A 10572-nucleotide genomic window follows, 5' to 3' on the forward strand; every position below is an offset into this window, starting at 1 on the left:
GCAAAAAATGCATCTTCGGTAAAGAAGATTTGAAAATCTAAGGAAAACCCACAATATTCATGAAAGAAAATAGGGGAAAGAGGTGTACCTTTTCATGGTTGTTGGAAGGATTAGACCTATCGGGAACATAGAACTATGATTTTTTGGAATGGAAAATCTGGAATGCGGTGGATCTACATTTTTTGAATAAAACATATCGAAGGCGGTGAGACTTCGAAACACGTGGCAAGCACAAACACTAACAAATCAACTAAATAAAATTAAATTTTAGTAGAAGGTGGTAATTTATAACAAAGAAAACATTGAAAAACATATAAATCCAACGAATCCAAAAAAAAACACTCCTCTGGTAAGTAAGATTTGCCAATCTAAATAAGAACACTTCAGACTAAAAGGAAAATCAACAATACTCAAGAAAGAAAATGGGGGAAAGTGGTGTAACTTTTCCTTGTTGTTGGAAGGAGTATAGCTCTCTAGAACATAAAACTAAGTTTTGTGGAATTAAAGATGTGGAAGGAGGTGGATCTAATTTTTGGAATAGAAGATGTGGAAGGCGGTGGACCTTTGAAACACGTGGCAAGCACAAATACTAACAAATCCACTAAAAAAAATTAACTTTAAGTAGAAGGTGGTAATTTATAGCAAAGAGAACATTGAAAACATATAAATCCAACAAAAAATGCACCTTTGCTAAGGAAGATTTGCAAATCTAAATAGAAACACTTAAGATTGAAAGGAAAACCCACAATATTCATGAAAAAAAGGGGGAAAGAGGTGTACCTTTTCCTTGTTGTTGGAAGGAGTTGACATATTGGGAACATAAAACTAAGATTTTTGGAATTGAAGATGTGGAAAGCGATGGATCTATATTTTTTGAATAAAAGATGTGGAAGGCGGTGAACCTTCGAAACACGCGGCAAGCACAAACACTAAAAAATCAAGAACAAACACTAACAAATCAACTAAATAAAAATTAACTTTTAGTTGAAGGTGATTATTAACAGCAAATTAAAGAGAACATTGAGAAACTTATAAATCAACCAAATCCAGCAAAAATGCACCTCCGGTTAGAAAGATTTGCAAATCTAAATATCAACACTTCAGATTGAAAGGAAATCCCACAATATTAATGAAAGAAAGCGGGGTAAAGAGGTGTACCTTTTCCTTGTTGTTGGAAGGAGTAGAGCTCTCTGGAACATAAAACTGAGATTTTTTGAATGGAAGATGTGGAAGGCGGTGGATCTACATTTTGGAATAGAATAGATGGAAGGCATTCGACCTTCGAAACACGCGGCAAGAACAAAAACAAACAAATCAACTCAATAAAAATCTACTTTAATTAGAAAGTGGTAATTTATTGCAACGAGAACACTGAAAAACATATAAATCCAACTAATCGAGTAAAATTGCACCTCTGGTATGGAAGATTTGCAAATTGAAATTGCAACAGTTCAGATTGAAAGGAAACCCACACTATTCATGAAAGAAAACGGGAAAGTGGTGTACCTTTTGCTTGTTGTTTGAAGGAGTAGACCTCCCTGTATCATAAAACTAAGATTTTTCAAATGCCAGATGTTGAAGGTGGTGGATCTACATTTTTGGAATAGAAGATATGGAAGGCGGTGGCCTTTCGAAACACGCGGCAAGCACAAACAAGAATTGGAAAAGTGAAAGTATAGAATTACCATTTTGGTTGACCGAAGAAACTCACACTTAAATATTTATTTGTTGTCCATAACAGACCCATTCAAAACAACTATTCTCGCTAAAATTTGGCAATACTTTTGGACTTCTATCAACAATGTTGTTTATGCCAACGAGGAGTAGGGTCGTTCAGATAGCCGACAGTGCACAAATTCATTTACTTAACGGATAATGTACTACCTCTCCTTAGCTGCTCTACCATTAAAAAGTTCAGTCGAAACTTTGTTTTCAAAAATGATGATGGTGTGTCTTATTTTCTCGTAATTGACTAGTGGCTTGAATTTGTTGTGAATAAGAAAGTGGAGGATTTACCCTTGAATACACATTATAGATCTGTTTATCCGATTTGGCATGACCAACCCTATAGCTTGCTAGAAGTTCTCGGTAGTAGTTCATCGATTATAAAACTCAACTGCAATAATTGCAGAATATAGAAGATTGCATACCAAATTGGACATCTCTGAAGAGTTTAACACTGGAAAGTTTGTTTATCCAGGATGAACACATTAACCAAATAATGTCAAATTATCCACAATTGGAATCTTTGAATCTATATGGATTTTGTGGTTATAATTGTTTTCACAAAATTCATAGATTAAAACCACAAAATCCATATAGATTCAAAGGTTCCAATTGAGGACAATAGGACATTATTTTTTTAGTATGTTCATCTTGGATTAACAAACTTTGTAGCGTTAAACTCTTCAGAGATGTCCAATTTCGTATGCAATATTCTAATATTCTGCAATTATTACAATTGAGTTTTATAATCGATGAACTACTGTAGACAACTTATGGCAAGCTATAAGGTTGGTCATGATGTTTATTCGGATAAACAGTTATATAACCTATATTCAGGCGTAAATCCTCCACTTTCTTATTCACAACAAATTGTCAATTATGGGAAAATACGACACATTATCATCATATCGGAACATAAAGTTTAGACTAAACTTTTTAATGGTAGAGCATCTAAGGAGAGGTATTACATTATCCGTTAAGGAAATGAACTTGTGCACCATCAAGATTAATAATGGCTGCAATTGATCCATCACTATCATCCTGATAGGGATTGGTATTCACTCGTAGGTGATACCTGTTGCTTTGAAATTGTTGCTCCATATGTTGAACATTTAACTATTTTTGAGGTTTTTAATCATACAAAAATTAAGCTCAGGGACTTGTCATCTTTGAACCATGCCAATCTTGATCCCTACTGTGATGAATTAGATGAACTGGATGAAAACATAAAGAAAGATCTTTTGGTAAGTGTTTGTTGTGCTAATGAGCTAATATTGTCATCCTGGTTTATCAAGGTCAGTTATCAGTCCCAAATGCCTCCTGTCTTTTCATGTTGATTGTCAATAGAGCTCATGTTTTCTACTGATCAACTTGATTCTTGGATGGGGGTTCATGATTTTGTCAATTAACCTGATTAATCATCTCTTCATTCACTTCATTTTAATTAACTCATATAGTTTTAATTTAGTACGTTAGGTTAAATGTTAGTTCCTTGTATTTATTAAGCATAATTATTTTATCGTATAATAATTTACCGTTATAGTTACTGCTTTAGTATCTTTAGAATACTCCTCCAATTGTACGAGTTTAATGTTGTTGTATAGTTGTAGAAGATTCCTCAACGGTTTAGGAGTTTATGTAGCAATTAGCTTTCTTAAGTTTAGCTACAGGTTCTTGTAATTGGATATATTTAACGCTTTGATGTTGAAGGAATAAAATCATCTTTCTTCTACTTCTGTCTATATGGTATTAGAGCTTCTAGCCTCTTATGAGTCAGATCCTTATTTTTTCTCTTCCCATCAATGGCTGCATCTCAAGGAACAACCCCTCATGATGTTTTCAATGTTGGTGATGCTACTGCCAGCAACAACAGTACTGCTGCTTCACCTATAATTCATGACGTAAAATTCAATCCCGCGTCTTAGTTACCTATCAAAATACAAGGTAACCTCAACTTTTTGACTTGGAAAGCGCAACTTGTGATGCTACTCAATGGCCATCAACGCATGGGACATCTTGAAGGATCAAAATTGGCATTACCAATGACTTTTACCCGAGATAACCTTATGATTCCAGATCCCAGATACCAAATCTGGTTCTCTCAGGACCAACTGTTCCAGCAAGTAATGATGGCATCTGTCGATCCCACCATTGCGCCTACTATTGCCACAACTCCATCTTCTAAGACAGCCTGGTAACTTCTTCACACAACTTACGCAAACAAGAGCCACACTCACATTTTTAGCTAGCGCGACCAACTACAAAATATTAAGAAAGCCTCTAAATCGGTTACAGAATACTTACATGAGGTTCGATTTGTTTCTGATGCTCTCAAAGTTGCTAGTTCACCAGTACAAGATGAAGAACTTATTGTAAAGATTATAAGCGGCTTGGGCCCTGAGTACCGTGAGATGTATGCTGCAATAAGAGCACGAGACGCTTTCTTGAGTTCTGAAGAATTGTTTCACAAGCTCACAAATCATGAGCTTTTCCTCAAGCACCAAGACCTTGAGAAGTCATCTTCCAATATCACAACTGCAGTAGCACAGAGGACAAACATGCTTGACTAGTGTAACAAGAACAATCGTCTCTTTAACAATCAACAATGGAAACAATGTGCGTCTCGACAGTCCAACTTTAACAATCAACAAAATTGGAGATCAAATTCAAGGCAATATGTCTGATGCAAATTGTGCCAAAAATTTGGTCACACTGCAGATGTATGTCGTTTCAAATCGCACAATCATTTTGATGCTAAGCCCAACTTTTCCTCTAATTTGCAGTCAACAAACAACTCTTGGGTTATCGATTCAGGTGCGACTTATCATGTCACGGCTGAACCTCATAATCTTGAAGAGTATATAGGAAATGAGGGAATATTTATGGGTGACAGTAATACCATTCCTATTACTCATACTGGTTCAACTCAAATACAAGTACCTAATTCTGCTTTCAGGCTTTCTAACACTCTATGTACTCCATTAATTATAAAAAACCTTATTTCTGTAGGCAAGTTTTGTCAAGACAATCTCATAGCTGTTGAGTTTTTTCCTTTTACTTTTCTTTTGAAATACCTGCATACTCAGAAGCCACTGGTACAAGGCCGGAATAAGAATGGACTCTATGAAAGGCCGCATCTGCCAACCAGACCACCAATATCCATCAATTTCGCCTCCACAAAGGTTCCTTTTCAGCTATGGCATAGTCACTTCGGTCATCCTTATTCGAAAATTTTTAAAGATTGTTTGAAAAAAAATTCTTTACCTGTGGCTACTACAGAGAAATTTGAAGTTTGTAATACTTGTTCTTCTAATAAAGCACATCGTTTGCAATTTCAACGACTCACTTTATCCAGTAATATACCTCTTCATGTCATCATTGGGAACCATTGCACGTTTTATCACTAGACAAAAAGTTATATTACTGTATCTTTGTTGATCAATACACCAATTATACATGGTTGTATACACTTAAAAATAAAATTGAGGTCACCTCCTTGTTCCAAACCTTTCATCCTTTGGTAGAGATTTTTTCAAAAGATAAAATTAAATCTCTCTATACTGATGGAGGGGTGAATACAAAAGTCTTCAGTCCTATCTTCAACATAATGGCATAGAACATTTAGTTTCACCTCCCTACACGCCACAACGCGTTGCCATAACTGAACGTCGTCATCGTCACATTGTTGAAACAGCCAAAACACTTCTCCATGAGGCATTCCTACCACCAGACCTATGGTATTTTGTTTGCCATCATGTTGTTTATCTCATTAATCTGCTACCCACTCCCATCTTACATAACGCATCACCCTACCAACAATTATTTGGTAAATCACCCAACTAGGCCAATCTTAATATTTTTGGTTGTCTCTGTTATACATGGCATAAACCCTATACCAAAAATAAGTTGGAGCCTAAGTCCACCCCTTGTGTGTATTTAGGTGTTTCTCGGAGCCATCATGCATACCTCTGCTTTGACACAATGCGGTAAAAAATATTCATAAGTCGTGATGTTCTCTTTTATGATAGATTTTTCCTTTTAAAATGATGTTTCTACAGATTAGGAAAAACTTTCCTCAATAGACCTAGTAAGATGTTAACTCCAAGGAGGAAACTCTGAAGTCGGTTCCCGTTCCTGTAGAGAATAGCAGAAGAAAGTATAATTGGGGAACCTTCTGCTAGGCCAAGATCGTTAACTAAGATCGGAAGATTCAACTAAGGCAGAAGAAGCTAGAAAGGAGAACTTGTTTATGGAAGAAGACTCTTGAATTTGAGTTGTTCTTGGATTTCTTGGGTTATTCTTCGGTTGTTTACAAATGACTATGGCCATCCCTATTTATAGTGTAGGGATGCTTCTAGAAATTATTCTAGATAGATCTACAAGAATAATCTAGATGACATTATCTTCTAACTATCTAACAAGAATCTAGATTATTCTATACTTTAATATAAATATCTAATTATCTAGCACATCTAGATTTTTCTTAAGTATAAATATCAAAGATATTTACTCTACCAAATTCTAGAAAGTTCTACTAAATGCATAGATATTTTTTGTACCTCTGAAAAATCAACTTTAATTTTTCACAATTCCAACTCCCTCTCATGATACACCACCACCTATACCACTGTCCTTAGAATCCCCTTTACCTGGATTACTAGTACAGGATACTCGCTTCTTCAATTCTGGCCATCTACTGCTACGGATCCAGGTAATTCTAAATTTTCTTTTACTTCTTCACAGCATCACACAACCTCAAACACACGACCTACATCTTTGCGAATATATTAACGACATAAATCTAACATTACCATTCCACACCAAATCCCGGCTGCTCCCTTTCCAGCTACCATTTCACCATTGACAATTTCTTCACTTCCTGGCAGTGAAAGTCCCATCCCTGAACACCACCCCATGCCAATTCCAGAGCCTGCACCAAACCGAATAACCACTAGGTCCCAAAATAATATTACCAAGCCTAGAAGACATTTAATATTTACAATTCACGTCACTCCTACACCAACAACCTTCAAACAAGCTACCATCTATGAAGAGTGGAAATAAGCTATGAAAGTAAAATATGATGCTTTAAAGAAGAATCAGGCTTGGAAATTGGTACCAAAAGACTCAATGAAGAATGATGTGGACTGCAAATGGTTGTATCACATTAAACGAAAAGCAGACGGTTCTATAGATCGATACAAAGCTTACCTTGTTGCAAAAGGGTTCACGCAGCGCCCTGTCTTGGATTTTCATGAGACCTTTAGTCCTGTTATTAAGCAAACAATAGTGCGACTTGTGTTATCCATAGTGGTGCAACACAATTAGTCGATTCATCAACTCGACGTCAAAAATGCTTTCCTGCAGGGCCAGTTTACTAAAGATTTTTTTATGTCTCAACCTCAAGGACTTGATAACTCACAATTCCCTTCTCATGTTTGCAGATTAAAAAAAACCATTTATGGACTTAAACAGGCGCCGTGGGCTTAGTATACTGCATTGCATGATCATCTGCCAAAATTGGGAGTTATTAAGTCCGAATCTGACACCTCTTTGTTCATTTTGAAGAATTTGGTATCTACTATCTATGTGCTCGTCTATGTTGACGACATTTTGATCACGGGAAGTCATCCCGTCTTGATTAGACATGTTTTTGATTCCTTGGGTTTACGTTTTTCTTTGAAGGATCTAGAGTACTTAAACTACTTTTTGGGTGTCGAGGTTAAAAACGTGTCAGGTGAACTTCTTCTCACTCAATCAAAATACATTCTTGATATTCTGTCTAAACTAGATATGAAAGATTGTAGAGGAGTCCCGATACCAATGTGCTTTGGTAAGCTACCTCGGGAAGCTAATGGTTTTCCACTTGCTAATGCTACCTCTACAGGGGCACTCTCGGTAAGTTGCAATATTAATTATCATTCACACGGCATGACATTTCTTATGCTGTTAACAAATTGTTATACATGATCCTATTGATGAACACTCGAAGGCGGTTAAAAGGATACTACGGTTTCTCAAAGCCACGACAACTTCAAGTCTTCATATTCTTCACAACTCAGACTGCAATCTTTCAATGTACACTGATCTTGATTGGGTGGGAGATCCGAATGATAAAATACCCGCATTAGGCTATGTTCTTTTTTTGGGTGCAATCTTGTGAGTTGTTCGTCAAAAAATCAACAAGTTGTAGCTCAGTCATTTACTGAAGCAGACTACCAATAAGTTGCAAATGCTCTTGCCGAACTAACATGCATGGACAACTTAATCAATGATTGTGTGTCACCATTCCAAATATATCCACAATCTTTTGTGACAATGTTGGTGTCACTTATCTCTATCAGAATCTAGTGTTCCATAGCCGTATGAAACATATTGTTGTGAACTTTTGTTATGTTAGGAACCAACTTCAAGCACACCGAGTTCTTATCAAACACACTCATGCTTGTGATCAACTTGCCGATACATTTACCAAGACATTACCAGCACCATCCTTTGCAAGGTGTCATTCCAACTTAGGTGTTGTTGAACCACTCTTAACTTGAGGGGGTGTATTAACCATAATTATTTTATCTTATAATAAGTTATCGTTATAGTTACTGCTTTTTAGTATCTTTAAAAACTCCTCATATTGTAGGAGTTTAATGTTGTTGTATATTTGTAGAAGAGTCCTCCAACGTTTTAGGAGTTTATGCATCAATTAGCTTTCTTAAGTTTAGCTACAATTTGTTGTTATTGGTTGTATTTAACGCTTGGATGCTAAAGGAATAAAATCATCTTTCGACTAATTTTGTCTATCAAATTTTATAGTATTGGTAAGAATAGAAAATCACTATCTGTTTAGTTTGTAAGTCTTGTAACTTAATGTACTTACCTTGTACTCTGCCTCATTCTTCTGTTCAGGTGATTTCCAGTTTGATGTTGGAAGAGGAAGACATCTCCGTACCGTTTTTGGAACGCAGATGGTTGACAATAAGTTCTTGTATTTGAAAACTTTCCTTCCTACTGCTCGACAACCTCTTAAGGTCAACTCGTAATTTGGAAAACCTAATGATATTTCTTGATATGCCGGTATGTTTTCAATTCACAATATCTTTATGTCAAATGTATATTGATCCCTTACAGCCTCAACGACTTCAATTTCATTACTATAGTTGTTAAGCTCACCACCTAACCTGATTTGTCTGTCTTTGGTATTTGTAGTACCATCCTTTTTTTGAGGACAGAGACATTGATTCGCTGGAAGACAAGTATGTCTTGTTTGAAGAAAACATATTCAAAGTTTTCTTACAAAATTTGAAGAATGTCAAGGTTATGTCATTTTGTAGTCGTACGCGTAGTTCTGACGCAACAAAGCTCCGCCTATTCTTGAAGTTCTTTCTTGAGCATGCAACAAATCTGGAGAAACTTGTCATAGTACCAGAGCATAAGGACTACAACAGTTTCTCTACTAATACCTCAAATCTAATGAAGCATTTGTTAGCTTTTCCAACAAGTGCAATTATTTCCTTTTGACCAATTAGTCATAATGTTTTCTATTCCTAGTTTGTTGCTCTTATTTGGTTGACATTCTTCTTCTTTTTTTAATGAAGATAACTTGTTATGAAAATTATATTATGTGCCAGCCATTAATTAGAACAAAAAATAGTTGATCGTCCCTTAGCCTAAGGTTTGTGGTTGTAAAAAGGAGAGCTAGTTTGCATCTCCCTCTACAAGGATGGAATCAACCTTCGGGTTTTACCTGTTACCAGACATCCATTTAAGGCATTCCAACTTGGTGGGACCAGAAAATAATGTGGTCTAGTTGATGGTATTGTTGTCTCTTAGCAAGCAGTCTTTGGACCTAGCTTTGGGTATAGAAAAATCTTTGGTAGGGTGTTACCCTCGAATGGGCCCCTACGGAGGCAAATAATTATTTAGGTTCCAATGTGGATATCAAACACCGTAAAAATAAAAAAATAAAAAAACATGAAAAGCCAATTTTTAATGAAATTTAGCTATCTTTTATAGTAGAACTATATAAAGGATGCATGTACAAGGCATGTGCTTTAAGTATTGAGATGCAAATAAAGAAAAGATGATTAAGCCATATATTAACATATTTATGTTTCATCATATGTTACATTTAGTTTGCGGAACATTATACTGTGAGCTTTCTAGAAAGGCTACAGCATATCATAGTCTTTTTTAATTTATTTGGTAAGCCCGAGACTGTGGAAGCACACCACAAACTTCTTGTTCGAAGGTCCACCTGTAGTTCGACTACCTGAGAAGTGCAAGGAGTCGATCTCTAATAAAATAACAATGTAACTGTTATAATAAGTGTTGCTAAATGACACAGAAAGAAACAACTGGCTTTACAACATAAATGCTATGAAAGTAAAGCTCCAAAATGATGGATGTGTTAGTTGCGTATTTCACCATTGGTGATGCTGCAATGCAACCGAAGAAGACAAAAACTTTGAACAAATGCATAGAAATGCTAATCCAATTCTTATAAAATAAAATCATTTAGACAATAAAAAACTAGACCTCATACCAATAACAGTTACAGAAGTGAGAAAAATAAGAACAGTAATAGTAAAGTTGAAAGATTAAAAGGGTTCTTAGAAGGCTGAAATAAATTTAAAAGACCGTCCCTTTTCGCATCTTTGTACCTTATGTCTAGAGATAAACAAAGCACAATATAAAGGGCATAAGATTAACATTTGCATAGTCGAGAACAAAAATTTGAATTTTAGAAGAATACAAAAAGCAAATGAGAGGCGAAATTTCCTCCACCTTGCGATACATGCTCTCATAGCAGACCACAAAAGGCAAGATGATATAGTAATGAAAGTGAAACAA

General features: G+C 35.7%; 1 non-coding gene and 1 pseudogene across 1 annotated transcript; both read left to right on the forward strand.

Moving 5' to 3' along the window:
• The first annotated feature begins 1419 nt into the window (after positions 1-1419).
• LOC125819816 (F-box/LRR-repeat protein At5g02910-like) lies at positions 1420-9270 on the forward strand (annotated as a pseudogene).
• A 128-nt stretch (positions 9271-9398) lies between these two features.
• Positions 9399-9527, forward strand: LOC125819843 (U6atac minor spliceosomal RNA). The gene has a single exon (XR_007442490.1). It is a non-coding gene; the product is annotated as a U6atac minor spliceosomal RNA (small nuclear RNA).
• The last annotated feature ends 1045 nt before the right edge of the window (positions 9528-10572 follow it).

The sequence above is a fragment of the Solanum verrucosum genome, unplaced genomic scaffold, assembly GCF_900185275.1.
Source record: "Solanum verrucosum unplaced genomic scaffold, falcon-dt-bn FXZP01000239.1, whole genome shotgun sequence".
In the NCBI taxonomy this organism is placed as follows: Eukaryota; Viridiplantae; Streptophyta; class Magnoliopsida; order Solanales; family Solanaceae; genus Solanum; species Solanum verrucosum.